Source organism: Myodes glareolus, chromosome 22, assembly GCF_982192425.1.
Source record: "Myodes glareolus chromosome 22, mMyoGla1.1, whole genome shotgun sequence".
NCBI lineage: Eukaryota > Metazoa > Chordata > Mammalia > Rodentia > Cricetidae > Myodes > Myodes glareolus.
The window spans coordinates 1,277,172-1,295,859 of NC_142047.1; the positions used below are offsets into that span (position 1 = coordinate 1,277,172).

At 36.3% G+C, this 18,688-nt stretch overlaps 1 pseudogene; it reads right to left on the reverse strand.

Moving 5' to 3' along the window:
• Positions 1-13,280: 13,280 nt before the first annotated feature.
• On the reverse strand, positions 13,281-14,381 carry LOC146890313 (glyceraldehyde-3-phosphate dehydrogenase pseudogene; annotated as a pseudogene).
• Between the last annotated feature and the right edge of the window lie 4,307 nt (positions 14,382-18,688).

Here is an 18,688-nt window from a genome sequence, read left to right on the forward strand (position 1 = left end):
TAGTAGGAATGAGCGAGCTGTGTCCTGCCGCCTGGCTAGCTCAACCCCCAAAATAACCACACAGAAATTGTATTAATTAAATTACTGCCTGGCCCATTATATATAGCCTCTTCTTGGCCAACTCTCAGATCTTGATATAACCCATTTCTTTTAATCTGTGCTCACCACGAGGTTGTGGCTTACTGGGAAAGATTCAGAATGTCTTACCTAGAGGCTCCATGGCAGCTCTCTCTCCCTGCCTTCCTTCTCCCAGAATTCTGTTCTGTCTTCCCCACCTACCTGAGTTCTGCCCTATCAAAAGGCCAAGGCAGTTTCTTTATTCAACCAATGAAAGCAACACAAATACAGAAGAACCTTCTATACCACCTTCTGTCTCTCATACAGATCCTACAGCTGTAACTCTTTTTGTGTATTCTCCTTCCTTCACTGATGTAATCCCCTACTAGAACCCCTCCTTGGATATCTTCCCCCAAAATATTTATCTACCAAGAATAGCAAATGTGTTATCTCACAGCTTCTCATGGACTCTTAGAAAACCAACACCACTACCTTCTGTTATTTTGTTATTGTTGTTGTTCGAGATAGGATCTCACATCACTTAAGCTGGGCTCCCTACATAGCTAAAAAAGACCTTGAACTCTGATCTCTTCCCTGTGATTACATACATACACCACCATGCTTGAATTATTTGGTTCTGGTAATTGAACCCAGAGTTTCATGCATGCTAGGCAAGCACTTTACCAACTGAGGTACAGCTCCAGATCCCTCCAAGTCATGGCAACAAGGGACAGCCTCATCTTGCATTTTATGATCTTTCTGACAACCTTTAAGTCTTTCTCTGACTCCTGTGCTGAGACAATGAATACAGGGACAGCTAAACATTCAGTTGCTGGACCCTGCATCTCTTTCTGTCCCACAGGGAAGATTGTTGTTCCTTCATTTACCCTGCCTATGTCTTCATTAATCACTCTTTTGATGAGTCATTTCTACCTGTCTACATACTTCAGGAAATCCCTGTGATAGTGACACAAAATTAAACCAATTGTAGTTAGACTTTATTTCTTATTCCAGATCTATGTGAGTTCTTCACTACCTTTGAAGCAATACCAAAAAAGCAGAAATTCCTGCGGACATACCATAAAACCTGTATCCACTAAACTGAAAAGAATCCAAAAGAATTGGATGAATGTCTAGATATATATGAGCTACTAAAATTTAACCAAAATAGAATACATAATTTTATCAGATCTATAACCAGGAATGACATTAAAACAGCAATTAAAAAAAATCACTTCCCTAAAGAAGTCTAGGACCAGATGGATTCATGGCAGAATTCTATACCAAATCTTCATAGAAGAACAAAAACCAATACTTCTCAAATTATTACATAAAATGTAAATAAAAAATTGCTTCTAAACTCTTTTTGTAAAACAAGTCTTATTCTGATGCCCAAACATGGTAAAGATACAACAAAAAGAGCACTAAATTATAGACTGATCTCCTTGATGAACATAGATGCTAAAATTCTTGATAGACTTGCAAAATGAATTCCAGATGACATAAAAGAACATTATAGCTAACATTCCCTTCCTACAAATACTTTTATTGATATAACTATCACATGCTTTATCTTTTTTCTTTTAACAAATTCATAAACCATTTTAGTTTGAGACAGAACACATATAGGTATTTATAAAAATATTATGCAAGTGGATATGTATGTGTCATATACATGTGTAAGAAATATATTGAAATTTTATTTAATTTTCATGAAGGCATATTTTAACATATCTTAGTTATTGATACATTAAATTTTATTCTATCAATTAATTTTATTTTGAGAACCATTGAGGATCATTTATATGACCCTTTGTTTAGAACTATTATTGCATGAATGATAAAAGCCCAGTGACAGATATTGTCGATCAAGCTGGAGGTCAGAAAAGCAAAGCAGCCAGTCATTAGTTCTTTACCTCAGACCAAAATGAGCAACTCTTTACCGCCATGAATCTTCAAATTGAGGCTTGATGTGAGACTCCTCCCAGCTTCTATTCCTCTCTTTTGCTGAATTAGAAGCATGCACCACTTTCACCCAGCCTGTGTGACTAACTAGTGTGACTACTGGGATTTAAGGTTTGTGCCGTCACTGCCTGGTCTGTATGACTGACTAGTGTCACTTCTTTGCTTTCTGACCTTCAGGCAAACTTTATTTATTAAAACACAAATAATATACCAACTATATTTCTCCTTATGTCTAAAATAAAAAGAAAGCTATAAATGATATAAGAAAAACTATATAAAATAAGTATAATAATTATATATAATATACAGGCAATAAATTAATCAACAATGTATAGTCCATTTACGTTTGACAAATTCAGAGAAAATACCCCATATCTATCCAATATTGATGAGTTCAAAAGGTTGTACCTAATTCACTTTTTGTTCTAATTTGCATTATCAAATTATCTTTTAATGTCTCATAACCATTTACACTTTACACCACTTTAGTCAGTTTCTTTTCTGAGTCTTGTAAGCAAGGAAAACTATAATTATAATTATGTAGTCTTCAATTACCTCAGAGACCTAAGTAGGAAATAATATTAACTAAGAAAACAGGAAGTGCAAGCAAGAGAATTCCAAAAGATGTGAGAAATGACAGAAACAGCTGGTTGCCTGAACAATCACCCAAAGTTCCTTTGCAACATTGTTGTATCCATCTTTAGCTAAAGGCCTAGAAAAGTCAACAGAATTTTCTATAAAGCAATATTTTTGAATAACCGTCCCACTTTGTCTTCATAAGGTTTGGCAGTCACTCTCTTTTGTGTCCTGCTTATTCAATTAGGACAGCATTCTGTCAGCAGTTGAGGCAAGGATATTTTCTTGCTCAGTTGCTTACATTTGCCACAAAGAAAGTTAAGTCCATGTTGAGTTTCTTCAGTGCCCATCATTTCTTGTGAAGTAGATTGGTGCTGCCAGGATTAGACATGTCTCGTTGTCATTAAAAAATAACCTGTGTTATTAAAGCATCTTAAATGCCATATTCTGTAGGTCTCTGAAGTGGTTGATGATGACCTGTCTATCTAAAATATATCTCTCCTTGACCTTGAAAACATACCTATTATGACTACAAGTTCAATTGTAATAGGTGACCAATTAATAACCTCCATTTTCTTATCCTAAAGAGTTGGTGATAATAACTTTAAAGTATAAGAAACTTGCATTACATTGCTAAATGAGCTGTTTAGGTGCAATATCTTGAACAAGATTAGAAATTTATGTACACTATGTTCCAACAAAATTAATCTCACATTTATATCAATATACAAAATTTCTATACATTATACAAAAGTTCAATCCAAGGTAAAATATTTAAAATTTTTAGTTGTTTTTAAATGTAAATTCAATAACATACCTTTTTATCTTATAATATCTATATCTTCCATTTATTCTTTTCAGAATAAATTTTATAACCTATTCTTTTATCCTATCATATATGTATCCCCTTTTCTCTTTTCAAAGCAAGAACTCTGAATCTAATCTACTTTGTTCAACTTTCCTCCTGACCATAACCAGTAGCAATTTATAAACTACCCCTAAACACAATGACAAATATCTATAACCCACTGAATAGTCAAAACTCACTCACCTCACCTCTTGGGAATGTGCTGTTTGGGGGTGAAGACATCTTTAGGAAATCCTGTAAAGAAAAATTTGGGTTAAGTGTCAAGTCCTGGGAGAGGTAGCTGTATCATTTGTTGTCCAGTCTCTACATAATGGGAAGTGCAAGGCTTGTCTCAAGTCCTGACTCGAGTAGTCCATGAGACTACCATTTCAGTTGGTCACCTCCAAATTGTTCTGAGCAGTTTGTAGTCCAAAGCTAATCTTTGGGTGGTGTTTTTCAGCCTAGTGGTGTTATCATAGTCCTGGAAGAATTACCATTGGGAGGTCCCATCCATGTTTTGGAGATTTTAATGGTTACTATTAGGCATGATCATTGTTTAGTGGAGAAAACTGATAGAGACCAAATCTGACATCATGTACAGAAAGATAGATTAAACCTTTTTTAAAATTAGTTAGTACTTTATATGACTATTAATATTATGATAAAAATTGAAAATGTATATATAGAAATCTCATAAAATTTATACTTTAAGAAAAGCTGTTAAAGAGTCAATACAAAACCAAAAATTATTAGACTAGTGATAATAAAATAGTCCTTAAATATTTGTTTTTCTTCTGTCCCATATCAAATGACTCTTCTGACATGAGGCAGATTTCACTTTAATAAGCATGCTTGAGTTTAGAGAAGTAGAGAGCCACAGTCCAACTCTAAATCCAGTTTTAATCTTTAACAGAACTGGGACTTCAAAAAGACCATTTGCATTATGTCTCTGTAGAGAATAGCAGAAACAAACATTTGGCATTTGGGAAGATTGATAAAATTTTATCCTATTTGGAAATGTGATATATCAATAGGCCAATTTACTCTTTTTTTCTTGAGACATTCTTTCTAGATGATTTGTCCTTTTTCTTCAAATGTCTCATTTGTCTATTGGTCTTCGGATTTGTTAATTGGATGCCTTTATTCTCCTGAAAATACAGAAACAAAACCCTTCTCCAACACTAATTTTGGGGAGATTCTCTTTTGACAAGTTATATCTGATCAAATGAAAGGCATTTGCTAGTTTTTATAGGTTAGTTCAGATTAAATGACCTTGTTTTTGATGAACTATCATTTATTCTAATTAAGAGGTGTCTCTTGCTCAAATTGAATCTTTATCGATTTTGATAATATCCATAGCTTTTCTTCTCCTGTGGAAACAACAGCAAAACCCCTTTGCTAACATAACCCATGTCCTGGTTTCAATTCTGAGGTCAGTACATCTTTTCAGTTTATCAGTTGTTTTAATTACATAGTTTTTCCTATTATCCAAAGTCTCTACACAGCTGTTGTTTTTTTCCCATTAGCATTTAGAAAATTCAAAGTTTATAAAGTTAATAAAGCATTATACAGTCTATTTTTGGAGGGATTTATCATCACTTTCTATTTATTTAGCATATCCTTTAGAGTTTGATTTGATCTTTCTATAACTACTGGCCCTGTAGGACTGTGTAGTATACATGTAATATGCTTTACATTATAATAAGCAAAAAGAAGTTTCATTTTATTTAAGACATATGCTGGAGTATTGTCTGTCTTTATTTGTACATGCATGTCCTTGATGGTCATAATATCTAGTAAATGTGTGATTCCTGAATCAGCCTATTCCAAATTCAAAGCAGTTTTCCATTGAAACTTGAGTAGGTAACTGATGTTGGATTCCCCTGTGCATTCTATGAATGTGTTTTAATATCACTGGTTAATACAGAAGCTCCTTTGGCCTATTGCAGGTGACAATATAGCAAGATGGGAAGATTAATCTGAATGCAGTGAGAAAGAAGGAAGAGTCTGGCAGATGTCATGTAGCTGCCCAGTAAGGAAGAGGTGAGGTAACAAACTACAAGTTTCGTGGTAAAATTCAAAATAATAGAAATGGTCTAATTTAAGATGTAAGAGCTAGCTAGAAATATGTCTGAGCCCTTAATCAGTGTTGTAATTAACATAATTTTGTGTGATTATTCACATCTGGGTGGCCAGGAAATGAAAGTGCATTCTCTGTTTAAAAATGGTGCCCAAATATTGGGCAAAAATATTCACATAAATCCTAAAAAAGATAAAAAAAACCCATAGGGTGGGGCTTATAGACCTATAAAAACTGTTACTGAGTTAACTAATAAAAATATTTGATTCTGGGGTCTACAAATCAAAATTAACATATACATTTTAAAGGTATCTTGACTTCAAAATTTGAGTCCAAGAATATATTATTTTGGAAAATAGGTTCTGCTTTTGTTTCTGTAAAAGATCCAGTGGATTCTTACCAGTCTAATGGGTTTGATTGATCAAGACCACCAAAAGGTCTCCATGAACCCAAAAAATACTTTGCCCAACAAACAGCAGGAAGTAGTTTGGAGAAACCTATGCCCAAATTCCCGAAATGATTGCTTATAAATGTTTATTTTCATTTTAAAAGGGTTGGTTACATACCATCACAGTCAATTTCTTTTTTAAAAAAAGGAGGGGATATGGTTTAGAAATGAATATTTTGCATTAGTATATGGATCTTGGCAAATTTAAGGTTGATTTTGTTACACTGTGTATATGTATTTCCACTCCTGTTTAAGATGTGTTTATGAAGCCCATTTAAAAATGTAATGTATAGTTCAGAAATACAGATTAATAAATAGTCATCTATAATAATCAAACTTATAGTTATACTTGTTAGGTTTTCTAGATATACAGAGATATATTTCAGTTAAATAATCTTCAACACTTCAAATACTTACAGAATACAGCATTTAAAATATTTTAGGAACTTAGACTTTTCCTGACAGTGAGTTATGTCTGCTTTTGGCTGCACCAATTCTTTTAGAGAGGTTGTTGAGCATTAAAGAAACTCATTGTGGAATTTGTCTTCAATGTGACAAGGCTAGTCATTTGGGCAAGAAATTGTTCTTGTCTGGATTGCTTGATGGTATGCTGTATAAACTGGATATGCAGAACCTACAGAAAAATGACTGCTGAACTTGCCTATGCAGGACCCACAGAAAAAATACTGCTGAACTTGCCTAAAGAAGGTGAGACAGTCCTTTAGGGTTTTCATGTAAGAGTCTGCCAGACATTCTGCAGGACACAGGAGAATGTGACTGACATACTGCCAATATAGATGGAACAGACTTTCAAATTTCCTGCTTCATGAAAAAGTTTGCCAGATACTACAGGCCTGTAGGCTGAAGATGCCTCAATTTTACAGAAGAATTTTATGTGACTGTACAGACAGTGAGATATCTCTGTCAATTCTAGTGTTTTGGAAGTTGTCTACAATGCACTTCCTTTTTACTCAGGTAATATTATATCCTTCTGGGGTTTTTGATGGAGTTGAAGACAGATAGGTATAGTTTTCCTTAATTATGATAAAATATAAATTAGATACTAAATTTAGAATAACAAAGATAAAACAGCTGATGGAATATTTTCTTTAATTTTGTCAGATACAGAGAGACTAAATATTATAACTGTAATTCTTGCTTGATACCTGTTTTGTTATATGTAACTTTGTTATTAAAGTTAAAACCTTCCTTTTTATTCAGACAGAAAAGGGGAGATGATGTGGTATTTCCCTCTGTATGCTGTGAATATGTTTTATTCCCATTAGTTAAAAAAGAAGCAGATTTGTCATATGGCAGGGTAGAATATAGCTAGACAGGAAAGTTAAACTCCTGAATGCAGAGAGAAATGTAACCACCTAAGAAGGAAGATGTGAAGCAACAAACCATGATAATAGAAATAGGTTAATTTATGATGTAATAATTAGCTAGGAATATGCCTGAGTTGTTGACCAATCAGTATTATAATTAGTAAGCTTTTTGTGTGATTATTCTGGTCTGGGTGGCCAGGAAGCTAAAGTATACGGGTATCAGTGGTGGGGTGTACATATTTTACTGTCCTAAATTCTATGAAATGAAACACATCCACCTACCAGATATCATTTCTTTGTGTCCCCTTTGGGTTACTTCGTACAGGTAGTGGAGTTTTGCTGTTTAAAGAAGAAGTAGGCACTTCCTTATAATTTCCTTGGCTTGTTGTCATGTGATGAAATAGTCTTTTTTTTTTTGTTTTTCCAGACAGGGTTTTACTGTAGCTATAGAAACAGTCTTGGATCATGATCTGTATACCAGGCTGGTTTCAAACCCGCAGAGAGCTGACTGCCTCTGCCTCCTTAGTGCTCTGATTAAACGCATATGATACCACTGCCTGGCCTGTAAGACTGACTAGTGTGACTTCTTTGCCTTCTGATCTACAGGCAAACTTTATTTATTAAACCACAAATAATATTCTACTATAAACTATCTGTCCTCTGGTAGACTCCTCAGTGGTTATGCAACTGAAAATGTCCACCTCTCCTCAAAAATCCTTTAGTAGCCAAGAGTTCAGCAGGGAAGAGTTGTGCCTTCTATTATTTAGTCTGCTCTATTCCCACTGCAAGCAGACAGTTGCTCTGAGGTCATGACTGCATTGCCTGTTTCAACTTTTCACCTTCATCTCTCTTGGCCTCTCTTGGCCTCTGGAAAAAAAGGACTCCTTTTTCAAACCATTGCTTCACGTGGATTCCAAGCCATTATACTTTAGTTGTCTTCTAGCTTTATTTTCTCTTCCTGATGCCACATGTGTTGGAATTTTCAGTGTTTAGTCTTTCTATTGCAGTGACAAAGACAAGGACCTAAAGAAAAAGGAAAGGAATTATTTTCTTTTAGAGTTTATAGTCCATCATGGAGAGATATCAGGCCAGGAACAGAAGAAGAAGCCATGGGGGAATGCTGCTTACTGGCTTGCTCCTCTGGTTTGTTCAATTTACTTTTGCATAAATGCCAGGACCACGTACACAGTGGCAACCTCACCCGCAGTGAACTGGGAACCCTCACATCAGTGATTAATCAAGAAAATACCCCCTCAGACTTCACTCCAGAACAATCTGGTAGAGGCATTTTCTCAATTAAGGTTTTTTTCAAGATGACCCTAGTTTGTGTCAAGTTGATACTTAAAAAACTAGCTAGAATATACAGTAAGAAGTTCTATTTATCCTTATTTCCTCTGTGAACTTACCTAGACATGTAAAGTTAAATTTCTAAGTCGCAGTTTTTTCTTTAATCACATCTCTTTCCACTGATTCAGAATTGTATATAGAATCATCTCTTTTAGAACAACATTACTAGGTCCATCTAAAGTGGTAAAGTTTTGTTCTCTTTTCTGCTTCTTTTCTGCATCCTCAGTACCCTAAAGTACAGAGTTGCTTAGGGTATAAAATCCAGATCTACTTTCTGTATTCTAACTTCTCTTTAAACTGATAGTAATCAAACTTTCAAAACTACATCTAAGTGGGTCATGTTTTTAACCATATCATCTATTATCATTCTCTTCCAGCATTCCTGTGGAACAATCAACTAGTCTTTCCATTCCATTCTTATTCAACTCTGTACAACAGTTGAGTGATCTTTTAAAGTCATAAATCAGTTTATGGTGTGCTTTCACTTAAAATCTGCTGACGAACTTATATAATTCTAAACATATAACCCCCTAAACAAGGCTTATATGACCATTCCATAGTCATATCTACCAATCTATCTTTTTCCATGTGTTGTTCAGATGGCAAATTCTTCATGCTTTTATGCCTTCTGTAGAATGGATGCTTAAAAGAAATCCCACATTAGCTCAGAATTGAGAAATAGATGGTTCTTTATTTAGGGGTAAACTCACAAATCAGAATTCTCTACTTGAACAGTGAACAGAGAATGAATCCAGCAATTCAGCAATCTGAAAGAACAGCCAGGAAAAAGAAAGAAGGAATGGATGCAGACTCTGCATCTGCATATATTGTCTAAGAGGCCAGGCCCCAGTAGGCAGGTAACCACAAGCTGTAAGACTTCCTAAAGCACCTCCCTCTTTTGTTTAAATAAGAGAGTTTTAAGTATAATGCAAAATTATATACAATAAGAACAAATATCCTATCCTAACTAGTATAAGTCTTGTATAATAAATAACTTGTCCAGGTCATGAGAGGAAAGTAACTACAATTATCTAGTCTTCATCCTCATTGAAGATCTGAGAAGTGAAATAATTACCCGAGTAAGCAGGAAGTGCAAACAAGCAACTTCCAAAATGTGCAATAAGTGACAGAGACACCTGGCTACCTGGGCAAGCACCCAATGTCTAATATACAACATTGGAGCAACCAACTTTGGCTAAGGCCTAGAATAACTGACAGACCATTTTCAAAGGCAGGAAATTTTTCTAACCATCTTCCTCTGTCTTGGCAAGATTTGACAGTCCTGCTTATCCATTTCCGGATACTATGTGTTTTGTCAGTAGTTGAGGCATAGTTATTGCTTTGCCCAAAGGTCAGTTTTTCCAAGAAGAAAACAAGTTCCAAGTTGAGTGTCTTCGGTGCTCAATATTCTCATGGGAATAAACCCGTGCTGCCAGGAGCAATTGTGTCTCACTTCAACAGAACCCTAAGTTATTTAAATGCCATTTTCCATAGCTCTTTGAAGTGGTTGAAGATTATCTATCTATGCAGAATATAATCTCTATGTATCTAAAGAACCTGATTAAGTATGCCAAACATAGATGACTATTGATCTGTAAATCTTAATAACTACCTAACTTAAAGACCAAGACAATAAATAACTGTGCAATAAATGAGGACAATGACCTCCAAATGTAAAAAATGTGTAAGTATCTTAATCAGAGGTAGAAATGTACATTGCAATATAATAAATATATATCAATATATAAAAATGTTTTTAACAGAGGTAGAAGCAAGCATGCATACAATATTCAATATAGCTTAATTTTGTATCAATAACCAAGAATCTATACCAATGTAGTTGCTTATAAATAATAACTCACAAGTATTCACTGTATTACTCACTATTATTATTAGTGTGAGTAAGCTCATACCAATCTATTATCCCTTTCAATTCCCTCCCCTTTTCCCCCCAAAAGATCCCCGAGCCTATAAAATTCTCCCCAGCCCCCGACCCTATACCAATTATAACCAGCACCTATATGATGTCCCTAGCCCTGAGGACAAACTTTGTTGGGAGAGGGAGTATCATCTTCAAGAATTACTTATAGCTGTCATGGGGGTGACATTCTTTCTATGGGATCCTGTGAAAGTAAAATGATGGCTAAGTTCCAAGATTCATGTCTGGTATAATTGCAAATACTCGCTGAGTATTTGGTGAAGGTCTGGCACCATTTCATTTAACAAAGTTGGAACCATCTTGAGTAGCTTGTATCCAAAACAGGCCTTGTAGTAGCACTATCAGCATCATGATGTCATATCAACCAGGTGGGGTTGTTGTTGTGGGGCCCCATCTTCTTCCTGGAAACTTCAAAGATTACTTCAGGAAAATTCGTTGCTCATTGTGAACAATTTAAACATTATTTATATAGACTCATACGGACATATATATTCCATGAGAGGTATGCTAAAGACAAAATTAGATACGAAGAAAAGTAAATTTTTTTCTAAATTCTTTTTTCTTTCTGTCCCATATCAGACAACTTTTGACATGAAACAGAAACTTTGGATTTTTCTTTTAACAACATGTTTGCTTTTAAAGAAGGACAGAGCTGTTGTCCAACTCCAAACCCAGCTCTATATATTCATATATATAAATATATATATATTTTAACAATTGTGTCTGTAATATTTTAGTTTAATACAACTCATATTACTAGATGGTAAGTCAGAACACTCAACATTGTGCCCTTTTATAAAGAAATTAATGCCACTCATCTTGGTCTGGGAGATTATTCAGCAGGTGAAAAAAAATAAAAGGAATATGTAATGATTTGAATGATGATGGTTTATCCAAAATTAACATGAAAACTTATTCTCCAATGAAACATAACAAAAACTATAACATCTCAGAAGTTTCTAGTTCCGAGGATTATATTTTCCTGAATGGGATTAATACTTTATGTTTCTTTAATTGAAAATAATTTTTCACACATAATGTATTTTAATTATAGTTTTCCTTCCCTCTACTCCAACCAGTTTCTCTCCACCTTCCTTCTCACCTGGATTCTCTCCCTTTAGTATCTCTTAATGTCTCTTCATTAGCAAACAAAATGTCTTCTATGACATAATAATAAAATAAAATAAAATGAAATAAGACGAAACAAAAACTAACGGAGTGGAATAGGACAAAATGAGCCAGACCCCCCTAAAGCAAACAAACAACAACAACAAAAAAAAAACAGAAAAGAAAGAAGGAAAAAGAAAGAAAGGAAAGGAAAGAAGAGAGAAGGCACAAGGAAGAAAACCCACTCATTCACATACTCAGGATTCCCATGAAAACACTAAATTGGAAGTCATAACATATAGGCACAGGATCTGATACAGACGTTTGGGGGCCTGGTGCATGCTGCCTTTGTCTCTGAGTTCATGTATGCTTTGATTATGTGGATTTACAAGGCCTTGATTTCTTGGTTTCCTCCATCCCCTCTGTCTCTCAAACTCCTTCTGCCCCTCTACAACAGGGCTCCCTGAGCTCTGAGGGAAAATCCTGATTTGATGGATAAATCCCATTAGGGCCATGAGTTTCAAGGTCTCTCACTCTACATAATATCTGGCTCTGGTTCTCTGTATTTTTTTAATTATTATAAGAGTAACCTTCTCTGATGATGGAACAAAGTGTTGATGTATGAATATAGCATAATGTCATTAAATGTCATTTTATTGATCTTTCTTTTCTTTTTTAAGAATTGTAGTCTTTAATTTTTCCCTAGGTTCATGGGCTTTCTAGTCTCAGATTCTTAGTCACCCCAGTAGTGACAAATGTGGGTTCTATCTTATAGAGTGGGCCTTAAATCATTTTGGCAAAAGTTTCAGAAGATACTGAGGGGGTATTTTTTTTTTAAAATGTGTGTTTGGGTGAAATGTTCCTCAAATATCTGTTAGATCCATTTTTTATATAATAGCAGTTAACTTACAGTATTTCACTGTTTAATTTTTGTCACGATGACCTGTCTATTGGCAAGCAGGGGTACTGAAGTCTCCCACTATCAGTGTGTGAGGGTCAATATGTGACTGAAAAAGAGTGTTTCTTTTATGAACTTAGGTAACTTCATGTTTAGCACTTAGATTTAAGAACTGCAATGTCCTCTTGGTAGATTTTCTCTTTGAGTATCTAGTGTCCTTTCTGATTGATTTTGGTTTGAAGTTTGCTTTGTCAGATATTAAAATGCCGACACAATCTTGTTTCTTAGATCCACTTGACTGGAATATACTTTTCCATATGAAGATGGTGTCTGTCCTTAAAGTTTGTTTCTCAAATGCAGCAGAAGGATAGATTCTGCTTTTGTATCCAGACTGCTAATATATTTTTATTGGAGGATTGAGACCACTGATATTGAGAGATATCAATGATCTGTGTTTGTTCATTTCTGCTATTCTGTTGGGTGGTGGCAACGGTGGTGTATGTATGTGTTATTTGTTGGTCTAGGAATATTTATTTATTTATTTATCTATCTATCTATCTATCTATCTATCTATCTATCTATCTATCTATCTATCTATTTATTTATTTATTTTTAGGGAATGCAGTGAACTTTATTGATGTTATTCAAGAGGGTAGGGCTCTCTAAGCCCCTCCTGCTATCTGGGGTCTGGAATGGAAACTGTGAGGGAGACCTCAGTGTCAAGGGTTGAATTAGGACAGGGACTGCTCAGCAGCTGAGGGCCTCTCTCTTGCTGTGTCCTTGCTGGGGTGGGTGGTCCAGGGTGGGCTTCTTACTCCTTGGAGGCCATGTAGGCCATGAGGTCCACCACTCTGTTGCTGTAGCCGAACTCATTGTCGTACCAGGAAACGAGCTTTACAGAGTTGTCATTGAGAGCAATGCCAGCCCCAGCGTCGAAGGTGGAAGAGTGGGAGTAACTGTTAAAGTCGCAGGAGACAACCTGGTCCTCAGTGTAGCCCAGGATGCCCTTTAGTGGGCCCTGGGATGCCTGCTTCGCCACCTTCTTGACGTCGTCATACTTGGCAGCTTTCTCCAGGAGGCATGTCAGATCCACGACGGACACGTTAGGGGTAGAAACATGGAAGGCCATGCCCGTGAGCTTCCCGTTCGGCTCTGGGATGACTTTGCCCACAGCCTTGGCAGTGCCAGTGGATGCAGGGATGATGTTCTGGGCAGCACCACGGCCATCTCACCACAGCTTCCCAGAGGGGCCATCCACAGTCTTCTAGGTGGCCGTAATGGCATGGACTGTGGTCATGAGTCCCTCCACGATGCCAAAGTTGTCATGGATGACCTTGGCCAAGGGGGCTAAGCAGTTGGTGGTGCAGGAAGCATTGCTGACAGTCTTGAGGGAATTGTCATACTTGTCATGGTTCACACCCATCACAAACATGGGGCTATCCGCAGAAGGGGCGGAGATGATGATCCTTTTGGCCCCACTCTTCAAGTGGGCCCCAGCCTTCTCCATGGTGGTTAAGACACTGGTCGACTCCACAACATACTCGGCGCCAGCATCACCCCATTTGATGTTGGCGGGATCTCGCTCCTGGAAGATGGTGATGGCATTCCCGTTGATGACAAGCTTCCCATTCTCAGCCTTAACTGTGCCTTTGAACTTGCCATGGGTGGAGTCATACTGGAACATGTAGACCAGGTAGTTGAGGTCGATGAAGGGGTCATTGATGGCAACAATGTCCACTTTGCCAGAAGTGAAGGCAGCCCTGGTAACCAGGCGTCCAATACGGCTAAATCAGTTCACTTCGACCTTCACCATCGTGTCTCTGAAACGAGACTGGCACTGCGCGAAAAGAAGCAGTTGTCTCTAGAACAGGGAGAAGCAGAGAGCCTGGGATTATTTATTATTATTATTATTATTATTATTTATTCCTTATGATTTCTCGGGTGTGATTAACTTCTTTAGGTTGGAAAGAAAAATTTTTTAGGGCTGGGTTTTAAGACAGATTTTGATAAAATTTGATTTTATCATAGAATACCTTATTTTTTATCTATGTTGATTGAATGTTTTTCTGTACATAGTAGTCTAGACTAGCATCTTTTAGAATCTGCAGCACATCTGACCAGTCACTTGTTTCTTCTAGATGTATGAGAAGTCAGGTGTTATTCTAATAGGTCTGCTTTTATATGTTACTTGATCTTTTTCCCTCGCATTCTTTCTTTTTCCTGCACATTTAGTGTTTTGATTATTATGTGCCAAAGATACTTTTTTTCTGGTCCAGTTCATTTGATATTCTATATGTTTCTTGTATTTTTATAGGCATCACCTTCTTTAGGTTAGGGAAATTTTCTTACATGATTATGTTAAAAAATATTTTCTGTGCCTCTGAACTAGGTTTCCTTTCCTTTCTCTAGTCCTAATCATAGTGTCCCAGATTTCCTGCATGTTTTGCTCTAGAATTTATTTAAATTTAATGTATTCATTGACAGAGGTATCCATTTCTTCTCTTGCGTCTTCTATGCCTGACAGTCTCTCTTCCATCTCTTATATTCTGATCATGAGACTTATTTCTAAGGTTCCTGTTAGAATTCCTTAATTTTTCATTTCCAGATTTCCCTTAGTATGGGCTTTATTTATTGGTTCTATATCTGCTTTCAGGTCTTGAATTGTTCTATTAATTTCCTTCCACTGTTAGTTTGTGTTTTCATAGATTTCTTTAATGAATTGATTTTTTTCCTTTGCAGACTTCTATCATATTCATGAACACTATTTTAATGTTTTTTTCGCTGTATTTCAGTTATGTTGCAATACTTAGGGCCTGCTTTGGTAGGGTTCTTGGACCCTGGTGGAGACATACATTACTATATATTACTAATTATATTTTTAGGCTGGCATCTAGACATCTGGTTTTGGGAAGACTATATAATTCTAGGTGCTGATATGTGACCTCGCTTTTGTTGATTGGGTATTTTGTTCCTAGGTTTCTGTTGTCCTCTCTGATTCTTAGAAGAACGTGGTAGCTGTGTGTTTCCTGATAGAAAATCTTTTGGGATCCTAATAACAGTGTCTACTGGAGGTTCCAGGTAAGTTTGTTTTTCTGGGCACTGGTGGCTGTCACTTAATAATGGGGATGAGCTAGGACATGGGGCTGAGGGGCTTCACAAGACGGAGGAAAGCAAGGTGTTCTACAAAGATCCGCTTAGTCCCCTGTGAATGGGAGCACATGAGTAAAAAAGAGTTTGTAGTAGATGGTCTGCTAGAGATCTGGGGTATAGACTGGGGATGGGACTTGGAATAATGGAGGGAGATCTGAAACTAGCTTTTCTGATTTCCTGGCCAGAGCAGTCTGGGTGTTCCCAAGGAATGCAGGTTGGAGTTGGGAGCTGGGACAAAGCAATAAGTAGTGGGAACGGAGTTTGCAGTTGTAGGATGGTAGATCTGTGTGACCCAGTCTAGAAGGGGCCAGGATAGAGGTGAAAAAAAAACCTGCAGTAGGTGGTCTGTCAGAGAGCTGGGATAAGACTGGGAGTTAGGCTTTGGAGGAACTGAAGGAGAGGTGAAGCTCTGCAATTAGCCTATCTGCTTCCCTGGTTGTAGTCAATCTTTTTATTTTTTTTAAATTGTATTACATATGTTTATTGTGTGTGCGTACGTGCGTGCGTGTGTGTGTGTCTACCTCCCATAACTATTCTCTATCCCTACAGGTGAAGGCACTTTTGTGTTGTGCACTTGTGGCGGTAAGGACAAGTTGAGGGAGTCTGCTTTTTCCAACATGTGGATCCTAGAGGTTCAGCTCAGACTGTCAAACTTAGTGGAAAGTGCCTTTTCTCTCATGATCCATCTCCCAAGCCTATTAAATATGATTAGCTATTTTTATAAAGGACTCAATGTTAAAGGGAATGCTGTTTCACATCCTCTCTTCATGTGCCATGAGAGACCAGTGCCATTCGTCTAAAGAATGCAACAACCACACACCATCTTATTTGCAAGAAATGGCCCTTACCAGACACAAGTTCTGCCAACATCTCAAACTTAAATTTAACCTTCTACCTCTTCACAAACTTCACATAGGGCAAAAATTTCTTAGGCTTATGAATTTCTCACCATTTTTATTATGAAAACTGAAATGGTCTGAGAAGCTATGTGTTCATTTCAAAGCTAACTAAATACATTTGGGAAAATAAACAGAATGCATAAATCCCTTGCTACACAAAATATCTAGACAAAATGCACTTTATTGCTTATTTATGAATTTTTTTTGAAAATTAGGAAGAGTCATTTATTTAAACTGTTAAAAGGAGTCTATTCTTCACATTATAATTAATAGTGACATTTGAATGCCTTTTTCACAAAATTTTAAATAAGATAAGGGTACTTGTCTTAGTCAAGGTTCTCTGGAATCACAGAACTTATGAAATGAATATCTATCTATCTATCTATCTATCTATCTATCTATCTATCTATCTATTAGTCTAATCTGAAGGAAATTTATTGGAATGACTTACAAGTAGTCAACAAAACAATAGCTAGCTCTGTACAGAAAGTTCAAGAATCTAGTAGTTGCTAAGTCTAATAAGGCTGAATGTCTCTGCTGGTTTTCTGAATATTGTGAAATACCAAAGAAGTGGGTTTCAATGCCAGTGAAGGAATGAATGTGTTAGCTAGGTGAAGGCAAGCAGGAAAGGCCAAAAGCTTTCTTCCTCTATGTCCTCATAGACATTTCCAGAAGTATGAAAGTATGGCTCATATTAAAGATATATCCTTAAGATACTAAAACTACAATTGAGCATTCTTTGGATATATACACAAAAGTGGTAACATTGTGTCTTGAGGAAGGTTGTTTCCTAATTTTCTGAGAAATTGCCACACTGATATCCAATGGGGCTGTACCAGCTTGCATTCCCACCAGCAATGCAGGAGTGTTCCCTTTACCTCACAACCTCTCCAGCATAAGTTGTCATCAATGTTTTTGATCTTGGCCATTCTTACAGGTATAAGATGGAATCTCAGAGCTGTTTTGATCTGCACTTCTCTGATGACAAAGGATGCTCAACTGTGCCACAAGGACATGTGCTCAACTATGTTTATAGCAGCATTGTTTGTCATAGTCAGAACCTAGAAACAAGCTAAATGCCCCTCCACCAAAGAATAAATAAGGAAAATACAGTACATTTACACAATGGAGTACTACACAGCAGAAAAAAATAATGACATCTTGAATTTTGCAGGCAAATGGATGGAGCTAGAAAACATCATTTTGAGTGAGGTAACCCTGACCCAGAAAGACAATTATCACATGTACTCACTCATATGTGGATTTTTAACATAGAGCAAAGAAAACCAGCCCACAAATCACAATTCTAGAGAACTTAGACAACAATGAGAACCTTAAGAGAGACATTCATAGATATAATCTACATGGGTAGTAGAAGAAGACAAGATCTCCTGAGTAAATTGGGAGCATGGGGACCTTGGAAGAGGGTTGAAGGGGAGGGTAGAGGCAGGGAGAAGAGCAGAGAAAAATGTAGAGTTCAATAAAAATCAGGGCAAAAAAGATACGAAAGTTAGTCAATAAGTTTAATAAGAGTGAAAAGTTTGAGGTCAATATGGCAAATATTAGCAAATAGTTGGAAGAAGAAATTTTATTAGTATCTTTTAAAATACAACTAAATTAAATCAAAGTCAAACTATGTACACTGAAATTCTTAAAACAATGCTAATATAAAATAACCAGCTATGTATAAATATAAGCCACAAGCAAGTGCTGGTCATTGGTTGAACATATCTGTCTATCTATCTATCTATCTATCTATCTATCTATCTATCTATCTATCATTCTATTTATGCATAGTTTATCATGTGCATCTCTCACTTGAGTCTAAGCTGTTTGCGGGAAGGAATTTGTTCTGTTTCACTTACTGATGACTCTTCAATGTCTATTACCAGTATTCACCACTGTCATTTTTCATTTAATAAGTTTGCTGAATAAATGATTGTGCCATGTAATAAATAAACTTTGATTTCTCTTTGTCTCAAAATGTTTCTGATGATTAAAAATAAATCTATTACTCTCATTTCTTCTAGTCTTCTAGTTATTGATA